Source organism: Scardinius erythrophthalmus (assembly GCF_964197995.2).
Source record: "Scardinius erythrophthalmus genome assembly, chromosome: 22".
Lineage (NCBI taxonomy): Eukaryota > Metazoa > Chordata > Actinopteri > Cypriniformes > Leuciscidae > Scardinius > Scardinius erythrophthalmus.
This window is the reverse complement of record NC_138242.1, coordinates 25,563,026-25,584,809: the sequence shown is the minus strand read 5'-3', so window position 1 is coordinate 25,584,809 and position 21,784 is coordinate 25,563,026. Positions and strand designations below refer to the sequence as shown.

Below are 21,784 nucleotides of genomic sequence, written 5' to 3'. Positions count from 1 at the left end.
AGGTGTGCATTTGCATAAATAATAAGAATCCTCATAGCTGTTGAACAGCTGCTACCACTGGGAGCTTTCCAAAGTAATGAGTGATTACATTTACTGCAATCAGAGAACTTGCTGTTTTTTCCAGTGTGAGATTGTGCCATCTGACAATATCAGCACAGAACGTAAAGTTGGTGTCTATCCATCCATCCATCCATCCATCCATCCATCCATCCATCCATCCGTTTTTTTAACATACTTCTATCAACCTTCCAATGGTTGATTAAATATATATAGGCTATTTTCAAACAAGCTAACATTCAAAGTTAAAATTACAGTTGTATGAATTTGAATTTATTTGAATTCTACTTTCTGCTTGGTATGCGAATTCAAATTCAGAAACAGGACTCATTTATAAGGCATTCTTAATTAAATTCTGCAAAGTGCACAACCTTGTTTAAGTGTTGTATCCCCTTATTTTTTTATTTTTTTTTTAATTATTAATCAGTAATCACATTAATTTAACAGTTTTAGATAACAAAAACAACATTATTAAAAAACTTAAACTTGAAAAACCAATTAAAATAAAATAAGTTGAAGCTGAGGTAATACAATTACAAACTTAAAATGAATTGAAAGACTGAAAGCTAAATAGAAATATAAAAAATAAATAAAAAAATGCCAAAAAGTGATGTCCGGCCTAGGAAAATTGACATCTTCACCCTTTATTCAAATTATGAACATTTGTTAAATATTTTGTATTTAACAAATTTGTAATATTTTGTTAAATATTTTGTGCTTGAAGTCAATTATTTCATTTGTGATCATGCAATGCCAAAATAACTTTGTCAGATAAATACCTTAACCAAGTGTTTTGCTATTCCCTAACATTTAAAAAATTCAAAAATATAAAACATGTTCCTCATATTTTGATTTTAATTGAACTTGCAGGGTCATTAAAAACAAATCCCCAAACCAATCCCCTCCTGATATCACTTTTGGCCACTACTGTAAACAATACTAAAATAACACTGATTTAGCGCGTTTAATCGTCAGTCCTACTGAAAACATGCCATGCATTACACTAGAGTGTTTGACTGTGTGTGTGTGTATCTTGGATGTCGGGACTGTGACCACCCTCACCTCTCTTGCCCACAGATCTATTAGAACATGGAACATCACCTGACAGTTTGCCAGCTCTCCTTGTCTTTAATTTGATCTTCCTGTTACAGGTGTCAATCTTCTGCTCTGCGCTGTCAGCCCCTGTCCATTACAGCGGTCAGCACTGCTCAGAACTCTGGCAGAAATTGCCTATGTCTTAAGTCAAATTATAGGCAGGCTATTGCAATTCAGTTTAACCTAATGGGAGAGGGGGAGGAAAGACAGTGGGTTGAAAAGACACATGGCAGGAAGTCCAAATGAGTCTGGATTCAAAATAACTGGAGTCTATGCTCAGATTGGAAGACTGTATCCTGTGAAATGTCCAGGGAAAATAAGCAATATACTTATCTGATGCTTCCCCTGCTGTCGAAAATATATTGAAAAATTTAAGACGTTCCATTCGACTAATATTTGTTCCATGAATAGTCTTAGAAATGTCTGAAAACAGAATCTGGCTTTCGGTTACCCATCCCAAGACCTTTAAAAACAGCACAACACACGCATACTAAGCAATATCTCCGTTAGATGAAAAATAGCAATCACCATGATGGGCGGCGAGAGAAATACTGATCTCTTGTGAGTTATGGGCATCCAGGGCAGATGAAAGTAACTTCCTTGCTCTATTCTGAATATCATTATTTCACAGATGCTCAGCTCATTTCAATAGACCACAGTGGTCATATTTTAGCTTGACAGTTGAGTGACTATATCAGCATCAGATAATAACACTAAGGCTAATATCAGCTTCAGCTGCTGCGATTGGTGACAGGTGAGGCATTGCTTTATAACGTTATTGAAGATTTATCAGCTGATTAACCTCTGCTTTAGGTTGTTAGCAGAAATAATTGTGGCGTGAGTTGACACTTAGAACATGGTAGTAATTTGAGTGAGAAATAAATTAGATGGAACGTGGATATCCACCCATGGACTTCTGCTTGGTGTATCAAACTCTGATTCACTCCGAAAAAGTCCTGAGGTTGGATTGCAGAAATGTTTCTGAGAAAATGTTCATGTGACACTGCAGACTGGAGAAATGATGCTGAAAATTCAGCTTTGCCACCATAGGAAACAATTATATAAGAAAATATATTCAAATAGAAAACAGTAATACTATTTCACAATAACTGAACTGACTATTTTTATAGCTGTTTTACAGCAATTATCGTTATTTTCCTGTTTATTACTGTAAAGCTGCTTTGAAACACTGTATAAAACGCTATATACATTTTTTTGATTAAATAAAAGCAGCCTTGGTGAGCATAAGAGATTTCTTTCAAAAACAAATTAGGATGTAAGTAGGATGTAAATAGCAGAAAAGCATTATGGGATCTACGAAGCACACATGCTGCTTACATTTTAGCCAAAACAAGGTATTTTTTGAGCATAATTTAGCTGCCTACTGTTTAGAACAGCTTTCATGAGGAGTGTGACTATAATGCCTAAAAATATCACCTAGGTGGGCAGCTCGCTAGGTTTTGGAACAGAGCTAATTTGCTGGTTGACAAATTACAGCTGTTTAAGTGATATGTTGACACATTGCTCAGTCTTCATCAACTCATTACTTCCTGTCAAATAAGTAACAGTTATGAACAGGGTTATAAGCCATTTCCCCTCAAGGAGTCAGAGCTCCTCCATACAAGATCGGATCACTCTGTAAATGTATTAAAAAGCTTTATACCCCAAGTCTGATGTAATGGTGTGGATTAAAATAAACATTTAAAGCTTGAATGGGTCGGTGACTTTGTAGGGAAGGGCTTTCTAGGCCTCTTGTCTCTAGACTGCAATCTATTGTCAAGCCCCAGCAGCCCATTGACACAGCCATTGATTTCATGAATATCTTATGAAATTAGATCAGAATCATTTGATTTTGAGCATGTTGGCTTTACAGAAAATGAGTACACTTTAAACCATGCAAAGATTTGCTCTATCTATCTATCTATCTATCTATCTATCTATCTATCTATCTATCTATCTATCTATCTATCTATCTATCTATCTATCTATCTATCTATCTATCTATCTATCTATCTATCTATCTATCTATCTATCTATCTCTTTCTAAAATGGGAGAAATGTTTCCTTAAGGGCCTCCACAAATTTTTCACCCACAATTTTAAAATTGTCATTATTTACTCACCCGAATGTCGTTCCAAAACTTTATGACCGACATACTTCTGTGGAACACCAAATCTCAAATACAAAACCCAGATACTAAGCAGTCATATATGACCAAAAAATGACTGCCATGATAAAGAAAATCTGCCCATAACTAAATAAGATCTCTGACCCAACATAATGTGTCAAATGAATACCTTATAATTCTAATTATTTCATGCATCAATGAGCAATGAAGATCTTTAAATATCTTTAAATTGTAAAAATGTGCCTTTATGGCTTCAGTAATGTTATGTGGTTTGTTTGCTTATTTGTTTGTCTCTATCATCAGTTGGATTTGCATATAGACAGATGGAGAAATTACAGAAGTAGAGGTAAACTGTAGAGGTCTACTTACTATGTACTGCAGTAGTGATGTCTGCACAACTGAAAGAGAAAAAAAGAAAAGAAAAACCATGAAAAACCATTTCCATAGAAACTGCTATTCATTTGAGGTATGTTTTTTTAATAACGTTTTCCCTGAGAGTTGTTAGGTTAAAGTTTATGACGCAACATAGCTAACAAAACAACAATTTAACATCACCAATCAAGGCAAGCCAAGTTAAAGGAAAAAGTGATATAGAAAAGACATCTATTCTAAAATGGTTTAAGAGGCATTTTGTGCACCATTCCTGGAGATTATTTTGCATATTTCCTCCCCCACTTTTCCTTCCCAAACCAACACCTGCCACACAAGAAGCAATATCAGTCCCAGTCCCCCACTGTGCATCAACCATGAGCCTTTTTTATTGACATTAAGCAGGAGAAAGTCCTCAGTTTTAATGCAGAGCTGCTCTGGTGGGAAGTATACTTCAAATTAGCCTTGGCTTTTGAAATGCTCGAGCCGTCCTCCAGAAGTGGGTGGGACCGGGTGCTGGTGGGGCAGCTCTCGCTCCAGGGCATCCCTTGGAACATCTCTGAGCATCACAAAGCAGACAGAATGTCTGAAGTAAAGCTTCCAGGTGTCTAACTGAAAGCGTTGAGCCTTCTGAGAGTTTTCCTTCATTCACACTAGGACTTTTTGCTTTTATTCCGCTGGAATAAAACTTGGCAAAATGTGCCACTTTTAAAGCCTAAAGGCATTCCAGAAAGCCAAGCTATCTGTGATGTGCTGAAAATCAAACTGAAACCAGATATATTCAATAAATGATATATATAGACAATGCAGGACCCCAAATATTGGAAGCTTTTTTATCAAAATATTTTGTCTCTTTTCGCTTATGCATTTTCTATAGTAATATGAGGAAAAACAAGTTCCTGTTTCTCTGTTTTTATACTGCGCTCCAAATAATAACTTGCTTCTCCTCTCTGTTACATTGTACAGTGGACAAATGTCATTGCATACACTAACATTCAAACGATTGCTGGTCAGTTAATTTTCACTTTTTTTGAGTCTACACAAATCATTCTAATATGCTGATTTGGTGTTTAAGAAACATTGATTTTGATTTTGAAAACAGTTGGGCTGCTTAATATTTTTGTAGAAAGAAATAAAGTGTTTATTTAATTAAAATATAAAAATGAAACATAAATATAGTTGCTGTTTTGATTTTAATAGGCAAATGATATTAAGATTCTATGATTGGTTCATTATTGCAGTGATTATTATGTTTCTAGCATGTTGTATGGCAACAGTTCTTCTAACTGTAATTGATAGAGTGTGTACTAGCTTTTAATTTCTTGAACAATCATGTAGGAAGACGCATCATGACCTAATTCCAGGATGATAATGTCAAGATTCATCAGGCTCAAATTGTGAAAGAATGGTTGGGAGGGTATAATATATTTAAGATAGTCCACACCTAAATGGTGTGAAAGCGAAAATAAATTGGGGTTGGACATTCTCTCTTTGTCCAAGTCAGAATGCCACTTGGTTTGATAGTTTATGTAATGATATTCATATATGTGTAGCTTATACCTTTACAGCATTTAGGAATACTGTATTCGGTCATGTGTTACTCATTATCAAGAAAGAAGAATCCAAACCAACATGCATGCAGTACACTCACGTGAAAACGGAATTGCTTTAAGGATTTCAAACAAAATCCTTTTTTGTACAGTGTAGACAGAATGGCTGCTGAGATTTGACCTTGCAAAACTCTTGCTGTGAGGCAAGAAATTTACTTGGAATCAGCTCAGTGAATCCTTCATCAGACATCCTCTAACGAGAAGTCAATCAACGCTTGAGAGAGTAATTGCGTGCTGTCAATACTCAATCAAAAAATGCCTGCTGGTGGAATAATGTTTGAATTTGATCTAGTAATGCCATCTAGGTTCACGCTCTTTCTTCTGCATGAGTGCGGTGCACAGGATAATATACAATGAAGGTTTAATGTTCTTAAACAAAACACGCAAATAAGCTCAAAGCGAATGACCGAGCCGCCAACTTTGACACAGAGACCTACTTCCTTCATTTCATCCTGAGCTTAGCAATGATTCCTGAATAGCGTCTTAAGTAGAGTGCAATCCGATTGGTTATGGTTTTCATGACAGCCTTTGAAGAATAGAGCCAAATCCCACTTCGTCATTAGCTTTAGTTGCCACATAGTGTGCAGACAGAGACAGATGTTGCTATATGAGTGTTGACCTGCAAGGAAAAAATATATATTTAGACAAAATATATAACTTTAAAAGAACAATGAATTAGGGTGACCATCTGTTTCAGGATGTGAATGTGATGTTGCAGACATGTGTGAGAAAGATAAATGTATTATAATACTATGTAAATATTGATCTACATTAGTTGGAAAACCAATTTGCCATTGCGTTGGATGATAACATGCTTTAAAATGCCAATTTAGCTTTGTTAATTGTGACCGGCTCTGTGAATGTGACTCTTGGACAAAGCGCCCAATTTCGAGACTGACCCTCATGGTGGGTCACCCTACAATGAATTACCTATATCAGTTAACATTAATATAACTATTCCTCCTGAAAAATATAATTGCTCAATCCCAAATCCTTTTATTAAATAAGATACAGTGTAATCTCTAAAAGGCATCAAATACCTTTAGATTGTGTTTGGGGGCTTCCTGCTGCTGTAAATCAGAGTTACCTCACTCAGATCAATACATTTTGATGTTATTATCTGTCTCTTTTTGATTTATGTGGGAATATCTTGGACCTGAAAGTGAACTATTGTTAAGACAGAGTCATTTTTCTCTCTAATCACAGACATTGTTTGTCAGTTGCTACAAGGAATGAAAAATTTAGCAAACCTTTTCCCTCACACCAGAAACAGAAAAGCAACATTTGATTTAAAAAAAATGTGAAAAATCCATTTGAATAAACAATTATCAAAATACTTTAATAAATTATGCATACAATAAATCACACATTTAAAAAGATAATAACTATTATTATTATTATTATTATTTTGCATAATAACAGATTTTTTTTTATCGGATATAAAATTGTAAATGTAAAATAATTTAACAAAAATACACTTATAATTGTTTTGTTGGGCGGCAGTGAAAATTTTGGCTGGGCATATATAAATATAAACAGAAACACTTTACAATAACATTCCATTTGTTAACATTAACTACATTAGTTAACGAACTAACATTGAAAAAATACATTTAAAACATTTTTCTCTTATGTTAATTATTAATCTTAAATGTTAATTTCAACATTTACTAATACATGTTATTATTCAATGGACATGAACTAACACTGAAAAGATCTATTTGTATTAACTAACATGAGAAAAACTTAAAAAACACTATAACAAATGCATTGCTCATTATTAGTTAATGCATCAGGTAACTTTAAGGTGGTCATGACATAAGAAATCAAATTTTGCCTTCATCTTTTGACATACAAGAAGTCTTTGTTAATCATTGACATTTATTAATCAAGCTCCAAAAATGGCTGGTTTTGATAGAGGGATCTGTGACATTGCACGGTCAAAAACTTTTGCATGTGACTGCCTCCAGAGCAAGACATCGACGAAGAGTTCAACATCATCACTCCATAGATGATGGTGTGATGATCATCACACCGCCCACTGGCGTTCAGTCGTTTAAAGGAGCCGTCCCTTAAAAACTGATAATTTCAGACAGAGGGTCAGAATGAAGATTGAAAATAATAGTTTTTCCACATGTTTGATGCCTTTAACTAATGGGACCTTATTGCAAAGTGTTACCATCTAAACTACTGGCCCAAGTGGGCAAGCAGAAAACAAATCTTACTCATACAATATTAGTACACTTTATTAATCAACCTAATTTAATGAAGATATTAGCTAAATAAATGGACTTTTACATCCTTTACATTTAGACATTGTGCAACAACATAAATTACATTTAGTCATTCCTAAAACGTAAGTTGCTAAATAAGTTAAAAGAACCCATTTATTACAAATAACTCATGTAAGTGCTTTGGAGAGTGAATGTACTGACTCTCAGAGTGCTGATACCGCCAGGTACCTTTAACCAGTCCATTTCTGGCCAGAACGTACAGCTGAATCAATGCATGACAGACACAGAGAAGGCCAGAAAGCCATGAAAATGGCTGCGGTAGAGAGCTGTTGGGATGGATCCACTTTTTCCATTAAGAATACAGTCTGTTAAAATAATCTGCTGAGTAAACTAGCCATTATGTTTTTTGGAGCAGATTCCCCTGGCGCACTTTACTAATGTCGCTGAGTATTGCAACATTTCAGATGCCAGTGAACTCGTTTTCCAACCCAGCGATGATTGGAGATCATTAGACGGTTCTGGTTTAACTTATAACTGGTTTTACTTTGCTTCAACATCTCCGATAAACCTCTGCATTCTTCACACAGGTCACACATTTCCTGAGATCTAACCCATAACAGCCTTTCATAACAGCATAAGCTAAACATGTGAAAATACCAAGAACACCTTAACTAGGTGTTCTCAAGTGCCAGGAAAGGAATGCACCCTTGTTTCCATGGTGATGAATTAAAGTCTATTTTTGCCCTAAAAAGCACCACAAGTGAATAGTAGGCCAATAACCCTTTCTCTTACCCTGAAATTTACTTCTCCCAACATGTCCTAATTTCTATGCGTTATCGAAGAGTCTTTTCGTCACAAAGCAGACCAATACACACCAACTCTGGTATAACCGATACAACTCCTGAGGGCTTTTAGGCTTTTAAGACAAAGGTTTAAAGGATTGTATACACTCTCACATAAACTTGTTGACAGCACTGCCCTGCAACTTAGTCAGTAAAATTGTTTCGCATCCGTTATTTCTCAGTATCGAGGTAACCTCACTGTTTTTGAAGCAGGTAAACTTACTTGCAGCTTTGCTATTAGTAAAGACGCAGCTGCCGAACACTTCTAAAACTCAGCATTTATATCAATAACAGCATTTGTCTGCATATCAATGGCCCAAGTCTCTGTTATTAGCTCGTAAGCAATTAGTCCTACACACAAGTGCGTTTTATGGACAAAAACCTGACAAATGTCTTGTAATAAAACATCTGAACAATGATGAGGACTTGTTATCGTAGTATAAGCAGAATAATTGACTCTGAGCTACTGAATTATTAGAAAATAATGCACAACCACTTCACGTCATTGTCAGTGTTGGTTTATGTACCCTGGTGTCCACTAGAGGTCCTCTTCCCCCACGGTGTCATTCACATTAGGAACTGCATTCCCCACAATCCTTGTCTACACTCATCACTGTTCATTGCACCCAGCTGTTCCCCATCATGATTGTTAGTTTCTGTGTGTATGAATACCCTGCCTGTTTAGTGTTCGTTACGGAGTCCTTGTTATTCGTCACACCACTTTTGAGGTCTGTTTCCGCTCTGTTTTTGCCTGTTTATTGTTTTGTGTTTTGGATCGCTTATTAGGATTTTGAACCCTGCCTGGACTGTTTATGAGTTACGGATTTCCCAAATAAAATACTTACTGCATTACTGGATCTTCCCTTGTCTCCTTGAGTGTGGATCGTGACAGTCATGACTGCATTACCACCTCTAGTGTGCATTTTTTTTTCTAATAATTCAACAGTCCAGAGTCAATTATTCCTTACTTTTAATCACTGACGTTGTCTACAGTATACAAATGCCCTTTCATTTACAGAGAAACTCCACACGATTGAGTCTGCTGACAATAGTACATGTGGAAGAGAAAAAGAACATCCTGTCTAACCAGCTCGCTTGTGTCTCTGTACAGACTTAAAAAAAAAAAAAATCTTTAGGAAGTGCAAAAACATTTGTACGAAATAATATTAATTATAATATTATTAATAACACATTAAAATGCATACATACATTTATAATAAAATAAGTAAAATTAAAGTAAAATACTACAATAATAAAAAATTTAATTATTCTTGGTAACTTGCATTGAACCCAGAACATTCCTTAATTTTTTGCAAATAAGTAAACTGAACTTACTAAGATTTACAGTTTAGTGGGCTAACAGGTCATTCCTGTGAAAATAGCACAAAAATATGGTGTAAAACAGAAATGCTTAAACAGATTTTCTTTATTATAACACACATGATTTATGAAGCTCCGATGCCATTAATGTCATAGCTGATTGGTTGCAAGCCATTTGGTCTAATGGCAGCCTGGCATGGTTTATCGGCCTTAATTATAGTTAGATTATTGCCTGCTCTGCTTTTCCTAGGGAAAGCCCTTCGCGTGCACCGGCTCCGTCAGCTGTTTCAGCCTGGCTGCTTGGGCTCCAAACTTCCCCCCGTTGTTAAGCGTAGCATATGTTTCTCTCCCATGCAGTTGAAAAGCCTTGCCTGAATAATTAAGCCATTTTCTGTAGGTAATGACTGCAGGCTTTGACTGTGAACACATTACGGAGGCCTGGCCTAGACAGAGAGCACTTACAGGTAATGAAATCAACTGTGTGAAAGAAACACCAGTTTTGTTTACCAAAGTATAGCCATCATTTTGTAGCTTTATAGCCATTATCTTCCAGTTCGAGTTAGCCGTGGTTAGCTATGCAGCGGGCAGCTCTTTGACAAGTGTATGTATTCAGGATTGGAACTGTTAGTAAGAAGCTCTCAGAAGCACTGATTGGACAGAAAGATGCTCTGCATATAACAAGAAAGTTACATCCTCTGAGGATTCGCAAGCGAAAAGGGAGATGTACAGAAGGAGGGGGCCGTGCGAGGAGAGGGGGATATCTATCAGCCCGGGAATGGAATGATTAAGAGGCACTTAAGTTGAAATAAGGTTGAACAGGTGACAATGTGTGGATAGCGGGAAAGAAAATAGAGTTAATAACGCCATCTCGTAACAGATTTACACAATCTGCCCTGAGCAGCCACTGAGGTGTGCGATGCCATCGTAGAGAACAAGGTTGCTACATGTTTTGCCAATAAGTCTCTATCAAAAAGCTCTTGTAAGACAACAGCAGTGATTTATTCTGTGAAATGTCTGCAAAATGTTGCCTAGAATCAGTTTAGCTCTATTTAGCCATGGATTGTTTTGCAGGCTGTGGCTTCTGACTTCAGTCTTGAGCAGAACTTATTGATGCCAATCAATGACGATCATTTTGCACCATAAAATAAAAGGTTGTTATATATTTTCATGTATGAAGAACGGCTTACACTTAGTGAGAAAAAGCGTGTTGTATTGTAACTGTGCTAAAGCAAATTATTAAGGTCTGGAGATTATTGACGTTGGATCAAGGCAGATTAATTATCACAGGACAACCCCAATTGGCCCAGCAAACAGGAACATAGACCTTTGAACGGTAGGTTAATCGAGGTGTTATAGGAACCATTAAATCCCTTGTCACGTTCACAAACAAAACACTGCTTACATAATAAAAAATCTTCATTATCCATAAACCAGCATTTTATGTTATTTCTGTATAGCTTCGGTTCATTTAAAAGTATGAAATTAAGGATGGATCTGCTAAATCTGATCTTTTCATATGAACAGAAGTCTTGATTTCATTCAAAAAAAGTTTAATTTGTCAGCATTTTGTTTTAAGAAAACCCCAAAAACATATCACTTAACCATCAAGTTGAAACTTTATGAGTTCTCCCAAAATAAAATCTTCTGCTAAATGATTAAATGCAAACCTACAGTAAATGTTTTGAAAATGAATATGAACCAAATTAAATAAATATCTGCATTGCTTCAGTATGAAATCCAGAATAAATGCAATATTTTTTTAATTTCTGTCAAATGAACCCCTAGAAGAAACTATCCAATGCTAAAATAGTTACCAACCACAGTTCTGAAAAGTGCTTGCTTACATAATGATAAAAACAGAGGGATAAAAAATACAATAACTAATAATAAACAGAGGAAGATATAATGGAAACTTTAACCTATTATTTTTCAGAGACCTCAATCAACATAACATGAGGTTTAAAACAAACCTAAAATCATAGCAGCAGAACTACATTAGTTAGTTCATCATGTTCATTAATAGGCCGGGCTAAGTAATAGACTGTCAGGCTGGTATATTATTACTCCTTTAGCAGATACTAGTGCTAATAGTCTATGAGAGCAGGTCATTAAAGAAGCAGATCTTGGCACAGAAGAGACTCTGACTGTCTCATCAGAACATCCCAGACCAATCAATGCTCCCTCTGTGTCGGACTGGTGCCGGTCCCATTCGCATCAATTTATCGGAATGTTCTCGCTCTCATTTGATCACACTTGATCTCTCATTCACTCCTTTCCCCATCTCTAGCTTTCTGACTTCGTCTGGAGAAACCAGACAAGCTTATTTCCCTAAAACTGTCATGAAAAAACAATTACCAGCGAATTTGGTCTTTTGATTCTTTTACGGTCTGGTTTTATAATCCTCAAGGAATATAAGTGGAGCAAAAAATCCACAAAACTCCTAAAGGTCTCAGCCTTGGAATCAAATCAGCATCTAATGGAGATGTTCAGACGCCCAATGCTGCATTCAGATGCTTAAATATCCCAGCAGTGACGAGGAACAGAATCAAACTCGAGTCTGAAGCCGCGACTCAAGAGCGGAGAGGACAGAAAGAGTATTAGTCCATCTATCACATCCCTCTCTGAGCCGGACGATAAATCTATCCCTCTCACCCTTAAACAATATTCTCTCCATCTCTGTCAGATGTGGCTGCTGCAATTGTGGCAAATATCCAGTGAGAAATCACTACACAGTGTCAAGCACGCATGACGGCAGAAACTCGGCTCTTCGCTCAATAAAGGAAATCTAAAGATTATGAGGGATTGTCCTCTTCCCGAGTGCTTCTCTCCACCTGTTTTATCGTAGGTGTGGAGCGATGGCACTTGTGGTGGAGACATCATGGACTTTCGATCAGTTTGAACGGGTCAGTGGTCAGAGCTGTTATTTCAGAGCTCTGATAGACAGGCCAACAATATTTTACTCTCGGGTCAGAACCTCGGAGTACTAGGAACATGAAGGGAGATGAGAAGGAGAGATACGAGGAGAGATTTGATAAAGGAGAGCAACAAGATATCAGTCCCTTTTTTCCAAGGTTGCCCATGCTCATTCAGCAAAGGCGTCCAAAAGTCTGAAACCACTGCGTATTTCTAATTCAGTACAGTTTTTCATTATGAATTGTTTTCAACAGAGAAAAGGTGAATTGCTAAAAGGTGAAATTAAAATGTAAATGTCCAGATAAGGAACTAGATTTATTTACAAAAAGGAAATAGTTTAATTGTTAACATACAAACAGGAACGATGACTAGGCCTATTTTAATTTAATCAGTTATTGCTATTGTCAAATATATAAATGTGTGGGTTTTTTTTAAAACTGTTGAAAACTGCTATTCTGCTTAATATTTTTGTGGAAACATACTTAAGGATGGAAAGTAAGAACAGCAAATATCTGAAATAGAAGTATTTTGTATTATACATGTCTGTACTGTCGCTTTTGAATACAAGTATTCTTTTATTTTAAAAAATATATATATTTTTTGAACAGTAGTTTATTTTAAAACAGTGCATAGATTTAGTTAGTATTATGCATTAATATTTATAATTTTACCAATAAGTTGTACTGAATCTTTCAGCATTTCCCTTCATTTTATTTCATGCTATAACTTGTGGTATGATCAGTCAAAATGACATATAGTGTATGAATTTTGTAACAAAAAAAACAAACAAATCTGAAACATAAAAAATAACATAAAACACAAAACAAGGGTTTTCGAATTTCCTCAAAATGATATTTCTCAACTTTTCGGCCATCTTGGATTCATTTTTTCAACAAATTCTTATGTATTAGGTGGGAATATCCTTGCTTTAACAAGCAGCAATAAATAAATAATATAAAAAATGTGTGAATTACTGCCCTATATTGTATTTTCTCCGGTCTGAAAAGTCTGGCAAGGTAAAGTCAAGGAAGAGCAGAGGTTGTAGAAGCTGATCTTGTTACTGCAGGTTGGATGAAAGTGTCAGGCGTTAAGGCTGAGATGTTTCTGATGCGTTATCCTTCCTGCTTCTTGTCAGAGAACACACACACACACTTCACATCGCTGTTGCTAACTAAAAATCCATCCCAGTAAGCCGCAGTACTGCACCCTTCACCCAAAACAATCTCCATTCTCTAATTTAACAACACAGCAACTCAAATCGAGATATGAACATTAATATTACAATTGAAATGCACTGTAGAGCGACTTTCTGCTGTTTACTGCACAACCTGATTTAATCAATACAAAACTGGACAGTTAAAACCCTGTTAAATCTCCCTCTAGTCAGCCCTGTTAATGCACCCGCATGTGGCTGATGAGGGCGGGAGAGAGAGCGTAAGGTCATCTGGGACCACGGGAAGATCCTCGGAGCAGAACACGGCCGGGTCGACCGCAGCCTGACAGCCCTGAATTAATTGACGAGCCTGCAAGAGGTTGTTCTTTAATAACTTATCGATCAGTCAGGTCAGACATGCAAAGCGTTTGCCACAGCCCGTCCAAGCCGAGCAGGATCCTTCCGGAATATCTTATCCATGTAGAAGTGATTAAAGAAAGTGCAGAGCTCTTTGATCACAAACTAGCCACAGGCGTGCGTGTGTGTGTGTGTGTGTGTGTGAGCATGTGTCCTTCTCGAGAATTACCGTGCAGCTCTATGTAACCACTGAGTGAGTGTGTGTGCATACATATTCATCTCAGATAACAGATGACAATGTGAGCTCACGTTTTACTGCTTTTGTTCCTAGATGATTGCATTAACATGAAAGAGACAATGATTTTCACATGATATCCCTTTTTGTGTTATAATTACTGAGGGGCTGTGATAAGGGCGTTTTCGAGGTACGAAAAACAGCTAGTTTAAACACAACAATGCTCATTACTGCTTCTGTTCAATGTTAGCAAACAAAAAAGACAAGCATAAATTGAAGATTAATGGCAGTAAAGGTGCTTTCTTGCATACCGGTACATACCAGGGGAGTCACTAGGCCCTTTTTCCTCTCAGATCTGCAGGTTCAACGCTATCTCGTCATGACCAATTCGTACGCATTTTAAGAGGTGGCTAATTTCTACGAATTGTCTAAACCCCAGTGACGGGTAAGTTTAGGGGCGGGGTCAGAGGTAGGTCATTCGTACGAATTCATACGAATTGGGCAACTCGTAAAATACGTACGAATTGCGGTGATATCGGGTTGGCAGATCAGATAGTTTTCCTCCAGCGGAAACAGAACGCGAAGACACTTTATATACAGTACATATGTTATTTTCATTTGAAACGCATCACATAAAACGTATTATTGTGGACGTGGCATTAGATTAACATCACGCACAGAAATTATTACAGACACAATCACACTGTAAAACGTATTTGTTGGTTTAACTTAAAGTAGCCTAACCTGGTTGCCTTAAAATGTTGAGTTCACTTAAACTTAAAAGAATACATTTTTCCATAAAAATGTGAATATTGTGATATATTGCTGTTGACCAAATGGTTTAAGAATACTGTAATACAATTTTCTGCTTATATCGCTCTCCCCTTCAACCTTACACATTGTTGGGTTATCTTGAACAATTAAAAGTGTATATAAAATGCATTCTATATTGTATTTTACTTTGCACATAAGTGACAGCTAATAAAACAGCATGTACTGTGTCATAAAACATGTATATTTTCATTGGAGAGATGCAGGTAATCTAGGTTAACCACTAATAGAGCTCATCCTAAATAAATGCGATTGGTGGGCGGACAATCTGAAGGGAAGCAATTTTTTCCAGAGCACAAAGTAGCAGCATGCAACCTCATGTCTCCTCGGTGTTGTTTTTTGGATCACATAAAAGCAAAATGCTGTTAGATTGGCTGTGAATAAAATGATTGGTCAAATGATAGCCACAAAAAGATAAAATCTTTTCTTTTATCTTGCACTAGCAGTCAACCACAACAAAGCAGCAGGGTTTTTGTGTTCGATCTTAGCAAGGGGCGCCGCTTTCAGTGCCGCCTCCGTTCCACACACTCTCTCCCACTGAAAATGAACTGGGGAGAAAATCAAAAAAGGTGATGCAATTTTAAGTTACACACAAAATGAAACGGTAAAATACAATTTAGAACCCAGATATATATATATATATATATATCTATCTACATATATACATATATATATATACACATATATATATACACACATATATATATATATACACATATATATATATACACATATATATATACACATATATATATACACATATATATACACATATATATACACATATATATATATACATATATATATATACATATATATATATACATATATATATATACATATATATATATACATATATATATATATATATATATATATATATATATATATATATATATATATATATATATGTATATATATATATATATATATATATATATATATATATATATACAGAGACAGTGCTAGGTAGTAACTGATTACATGTAATCTGGATTATGTGATTCCAAATACTTGTAATAATGAGATTACATTACGTTTTAAAATACTTGTATTCATACTAGTTACTTTTTTTATTGATTACATGATATTATCACAATGGCAGTAAATGATAATTTTTTTTTTTTTTGGCAGTAAATGACAATGGCAGTAAATGATAATTCATTGATTCTCCCTACTACTACTTTTTTATCTTTTAAAATTTCTTTTCTGGAAACGCCTACTGCTTACAGTACATACGTTCAGAAGTTCTTTGGAATTGCACATAGATCTGCCACAAGTCATGTGACTATCACTGAAAACTGAGACCCACAGCAATTGATCACTGGATTTACAGAAATCATTTCACTTTTAGGAAGTGTTTTCTTAACATTGCATATCTAATCAACTCCTGACAAACACATGAATTATTATTTGAATTATTACTGAGTGAGTGTTTTAACCATGTATTGTCTTTGGAAGGCTTTTGTCTTTCAAACACATTGAAATTCATTTAATTTCATTTCATTTTTTTTTTTTTTTTTTTGCATGCAATGCAGGGATATTTTCTTTCTCTTTGTATTTTTATATCAATATAGTGCAAGATTATTCCATTTAAATAAATGTGTAAAGTAATGGATTACGTTACTATCTATAATTTTGACATGTAATTTGGAATCAGTAACCGACTACAATTTGTAAGTAATCTACCCAACTCTACAGACTCTAACTGTGACTGTGGCGCTTGTTTGTATGAGTGTCCCTGACATAGTACCAAGAATGGCATAAGTTTGGGCGGGACTATTTTTTCATCCAACAAAAAGAAAACATCATTATTTTTGGAATTTCTTTTAGTGGCGCAATAGGCACAGACATCACACTCTTCACCGTCAGATTTACTATTTCTTATCAGGAATAATACTAATAGTGGGAGATGAATTAGCAGCCATTATCAAAATAATACGTTTAATTTACTGCAAAATCATGTTTATTATTCATTTACTGTTGATGTTTTAAACCTTGCAGGCTCGTTTCTTTTTCACTCTGGTTAACACAGGAAAGGTGAAAAGAAGTGGTCCATGAAAACCAGTATTGACAGGTGGGGTAGACCTCCTTCTACAACAAGGTCTGGAAAAGGTCATTGGAACCATGTGGCATTGTGAGTGGCACTCAGCCAAACTGCACACTCTCGCACACACAGATGATGAGAGAAGTGTGTTTTTCTGGCTTCTAAACTAAAGCGGAAACTGGTAGCAGGCAATTAGTGCTATCATATTTGTCTTAATTGAAGGAGAACGCTGCAGTATTTGATCCATTATAGTGTATTAATCATTAATTCAATGTTTTTTTTTTTTTTTGGCTGATTACCAATTCTGCTCAGATACATTTGCTCAGAAAGATCTAAAAAATATAATTGCATTAAAGATAGAGATATGCGTGTCATGATGTACACCAAATCACTAGCTATGTTTCCATCAACCTTTTATGCAAAATTTTGGATATCATTTAAAAAAATAAAAATGCTGGTTGGAAATTCTAAAAATGCTTATTTGAGGCAGATCATTTCCGATAAGACGACATGCGAATAAAAAAACACAAACGCATTTACCGAACTCGCGTGACTTTGCCTCAGCGGAGGGTGTAATAACCAGTGGACCAATTTCATTGCACAGCATCTCAATTCACGAGTTCACACTTACATATAATTTGAAGGGGTAAAGTTTAATGCTTTTTTGGCGTGCTGTCCGGAGGGAGGGCTCCGAGCTCGGAGTTCAGCCCGAACCCAGAGTACTCACCCCGTATGTAAGTGTTTAGGACTAGAAGCGTGGAGAAGGGGTGGTGGAGGGATGCTGCAAAAACTGTCAATGGAATGAGGTGAGACTGCTGAGTATATATACACCTCTTACCATTGATTGCTGAGTGCTCTCCACTTGTGTTAATTATCTGAACGTGCTCCTCCCGAACCTTGTTAATAAAACATCATATGTTGGTTTGGTCATTCTGAACTGCCCAAGCCAAAGTCTGTCATCAAAATGATTTGGTATACAGTAATTATCTCCCAGAACTGTCTCACACAATTGCCCAAACACCAAGCATTCGAACCCGCAAGTAATTTATATTGTATGAAAAAATAGACACATTGGCTTCCCCGATTGCAGCAAATTCTACGTTTATTAAAAAAAAAAAATTGTGCCAATTTCCCAGGAATTAAGTTCTTTTGAACACATGCAATGGAAACCTCCTTTTATGTGATATTCCATTCTGCACAAGTTAAATACGCAATTGATATTTTATGGATCCTGTGCATAAATAAACATTTTACAATTCTGAAATTTTTTCTTGCAATTGCGAGTTTACAAATCGCAATTCTGCCTTTATTTCTCAGAATTGTGTGATATAAACTTACAACTAGTGAGAAGTCAGAATTGCGAGATATTTTCTCAGAATTGTGTGATATAAACTTACAACTTGTGAGAAAAAAAAGTCAGAATTGCGAGATATTTTCTCAGAATTGCAAATTTATATCTCACAATTCCGATTTTTTTCTCAACACGCAATTGCTAGTTACAAAGTCAGAATTGCGAGATTTAAACTTGCAATTGCGAGAAAAAAGTTAGACTTGCGAGATATAAACAATTCTGAGGAAAAAAAATGTCAGAATTGCGTGTTATAAAGTGAGAATTGCGAGAAATAAACTCGCAATTGCAAAAAAAAAGTCAGACTTGATATTTTACATATCACAATTCTGACTTTAGAACATGCAATTGCGACTTTATATCACGCAATTTTGACTATTTCTCGCAAATGCAAGTTTATATCTCGCAATTCTGACTTTATATAACGCAGTTCTGACTTTATAACTCGCAATTGCAAGTTTATATCTCGCAATTCGGACTTTATACCACGAAATTCTGACTTGATAACTGGCAATTGCGAGTAACAAGCTACCATAATTATAGGACTACTCAAGTATCTTATGGTTCAAAGCGTTTCAGTTATAAAGACATGTCTCGGACGAAAAATGATGATATATGCAATGTCTGCAGAAGTTCCATCCAAGACACTGTGTAACAAGCTGGCAGTGTGGGACTCTGAGGTGATAGTGATGCCCAAGAAGCAGCCAGGTGCTGTACTGCCAAAAGGGCAATAAATGGAGCACCCCAAGGCACTGGCACGGATAAGCACTTATCAGCAGGAATTCCCATTTTAAACCCACTGCCAGCATCTACAGTTCGATGATTTCATGTGCCAGGTTTAAACTGCACTAATTAAGCTGACTGTCTCTATAAATCAAAATCTTGACACATCTGTCATCTCGTGTAAAAGCTGTTGTTCGTTGGCATACTTTTTCCTATTCCTAATCTTAATGTGCAAAGACAACTATAAGTAAAAAGCTATTTATCAGTTGAATCACATGAAAAGTGTAAACAAAACATCGCTGTGGAGCTATCAAAACATTAATCTTTATGTTCATTCGAACACCCTGAAAACACTGGCTCACCCAGAGGTGTGAGTTTGGGGCGGGGCTATCTGTTTGCGCGGCCAATGGAAGAACACAGCAAATTTGTTAGGTGATGCTTGTGACACAACAAATGTACAATGTAAAAAAAGTTAATCTGGAATTCATCTGGAATTGATATTTATATTCATCAAATTATTTAAAAAATGTATCATGGTTTCTACAAAAATAATAAGTACCAAATCATCATGGTTTCTACAAAAAAGCACAGAATCAGAAGAATCATGTGACAAAGACTGGAGTAATGGCTGCAGAAAATTCAGCTTTGCTATCACAGGAATAAATTACATTTTAAAATATATTCAAATAGAAAACAGTTATTGTACATTTTAATAATATTTCACAATATTACTCTTTTGACTGCATTTGTAATCAAATAAATGCAGCGTTGTTGAGAATGAAACACTTCAAAAACATTAAAAATCTTACCGACCCCAAACTTTACAATGTGCACGTCCTCCACAAACAAGCTGCAAATTTGGAATTGCAATATACGATTTGCATGTGTTGGTCACAATTCATTCTCAGTTAATTGCCCTATGTATTTTTTGGACACTAGGCCTGGAAGTCTATTTTTTTTTCCCCATCTTAAAAAATGTACGATATGCGGATGACCTACTTACTGTATGTCATCTGCCTGACAAGACTCTTTTCAGCAAGTTGGAAATTCAGCCAACTCTTCTTTACTAGTGGAGTTTTTTTTTCTTTTATTATAGTACCATGAGAGGGCTGTATGGTGTGAACAAAGTGTAAATAAAATAAAAGATCACCTCTGTGATTTCCCTTTTCAATGCAGAAATTTCAGAGAGCAGGGGTGCAAATATTGCAGCAAACAGTGACGCAATCTTATAGACTCAATTTTGCAAAGGTTAAGACAAGTCCAGCACATTAAACAGACTGTCTCGCTCAGATTCCGAATGCGGGTGTGTGACTGCTGAACTCTGGTTGAGAGTCCCAGACGGCAGACTGTGTGCAGTTTGGGAGGGTTTTGAACTGGGTGGAACTGTGACTGGCAGAGGACACGATTCATTCCCATCTGGTTTCCTGTTTGCTTACATTTGTAGACTTCTGGAAAGCATGTTGTGCAGTGAAAGCTGTGGGAACTGTCTCCATGCATTATGTCTGACTCAAAATGTTTAAAAAATAAACACACCATGACAAATTTAAGAACGGAACTATCTGTTTTCCATTGCTCAATGGCAGATTCGAGAAACCTGTTTGAAAACAGTCATTATTTTTGCATTTCAACCTACATTTTATGGAAGATTTCAGCTGTGTTTTATTTAAGTCTCTTGTCTTAAAGGTTAGTATCCATTAAAACCAAATTAATTAAAATCTCGAAATAAATATACACAACCGTTTAAAAGATTTTTTCTCCTTTAAAAACTTAATTGGTTTTTAAATTAATACTTTTATTCAGCAAGGATGCATTAAATGCATCATAAATGACTGTAAAGACTTTTACATTGTAACGAAAACTTTTTTTTTTTTACGAACCCTGTTCATATGAACTTTCTATTCAAGTCTTGAAAAAATGAATTAGTTTCTACAAAAATATTAAGCAACAGCTATTAATTTTAAGCAAGTGAATATTAATATTAGGTAACTATAATGTAATTATAGTAATAGTAATGCTGCTGAAAATTCAGCTTTGCCATCACAGGAACACATTAAAAGAAAACATTTCTTTTAAAATTGTAATACTATGTTACAATATTACTCTTTTTGATAATATTATATTTTTGATTAAACAATGCAGTCTTCATTAGCATTAGAGACGTCTTTCATAAAAAATATTTTAGATATATATATATATAAAAAAAAAAAAATCAACCCTAAACTTTTCAATTGTAGTGTAACAAATATGAAATGGTCTAGATAGATAGAAGTGATTTAGATTTAGAATGGTCTTGAAATAATTTGATGAGAAAGGTTTGAGTTCATATTAAAAAGTCTATTTGTCATTCTCATGAGAAAATTGTAAAAAGCAGGAGACCAAAGCAAACCCCCCATTTGCCCTTCATTTAATCTCAATGCTATCTAGGAAAAACAACCGCGACATTACACAATCAACACACAAAACGTACTGTATGTAAGCCAAGCTGTAAGTAAATGCAAAAAAAAAAAAAAAAAAAAAGTGAC

At 35.5% G+C, this 21,784-nt stretch overlaps 1 long non-coding RNA gene across 2 annotated transcripts in view; it reads right to left on the bottom strand.

Annotated features, from left to right (window-relative positions):
- LOC308682360 overlaps positions 1-21,784 on the bottom strand; it is a 79,863-nt gene that overhangs the window by 1,531 nt on the left and 56,548 nt on the right. For both annotated transcript variants that reach the window (XR_014029134.1, XR_014029135.1), the window contains exons 3-4: positions 3,650-3,678; positions 1,159-1,335 (exon numbers count right to left, since the gene is read on the bottom strand). This is a non-coding gene — a long non-coding RNA (uncharacterized lncRNA). The remainder of the gene's footprint in view (positions 1-1,158; positions 1,336-3,649; positions 3,679-21,784) is intronic.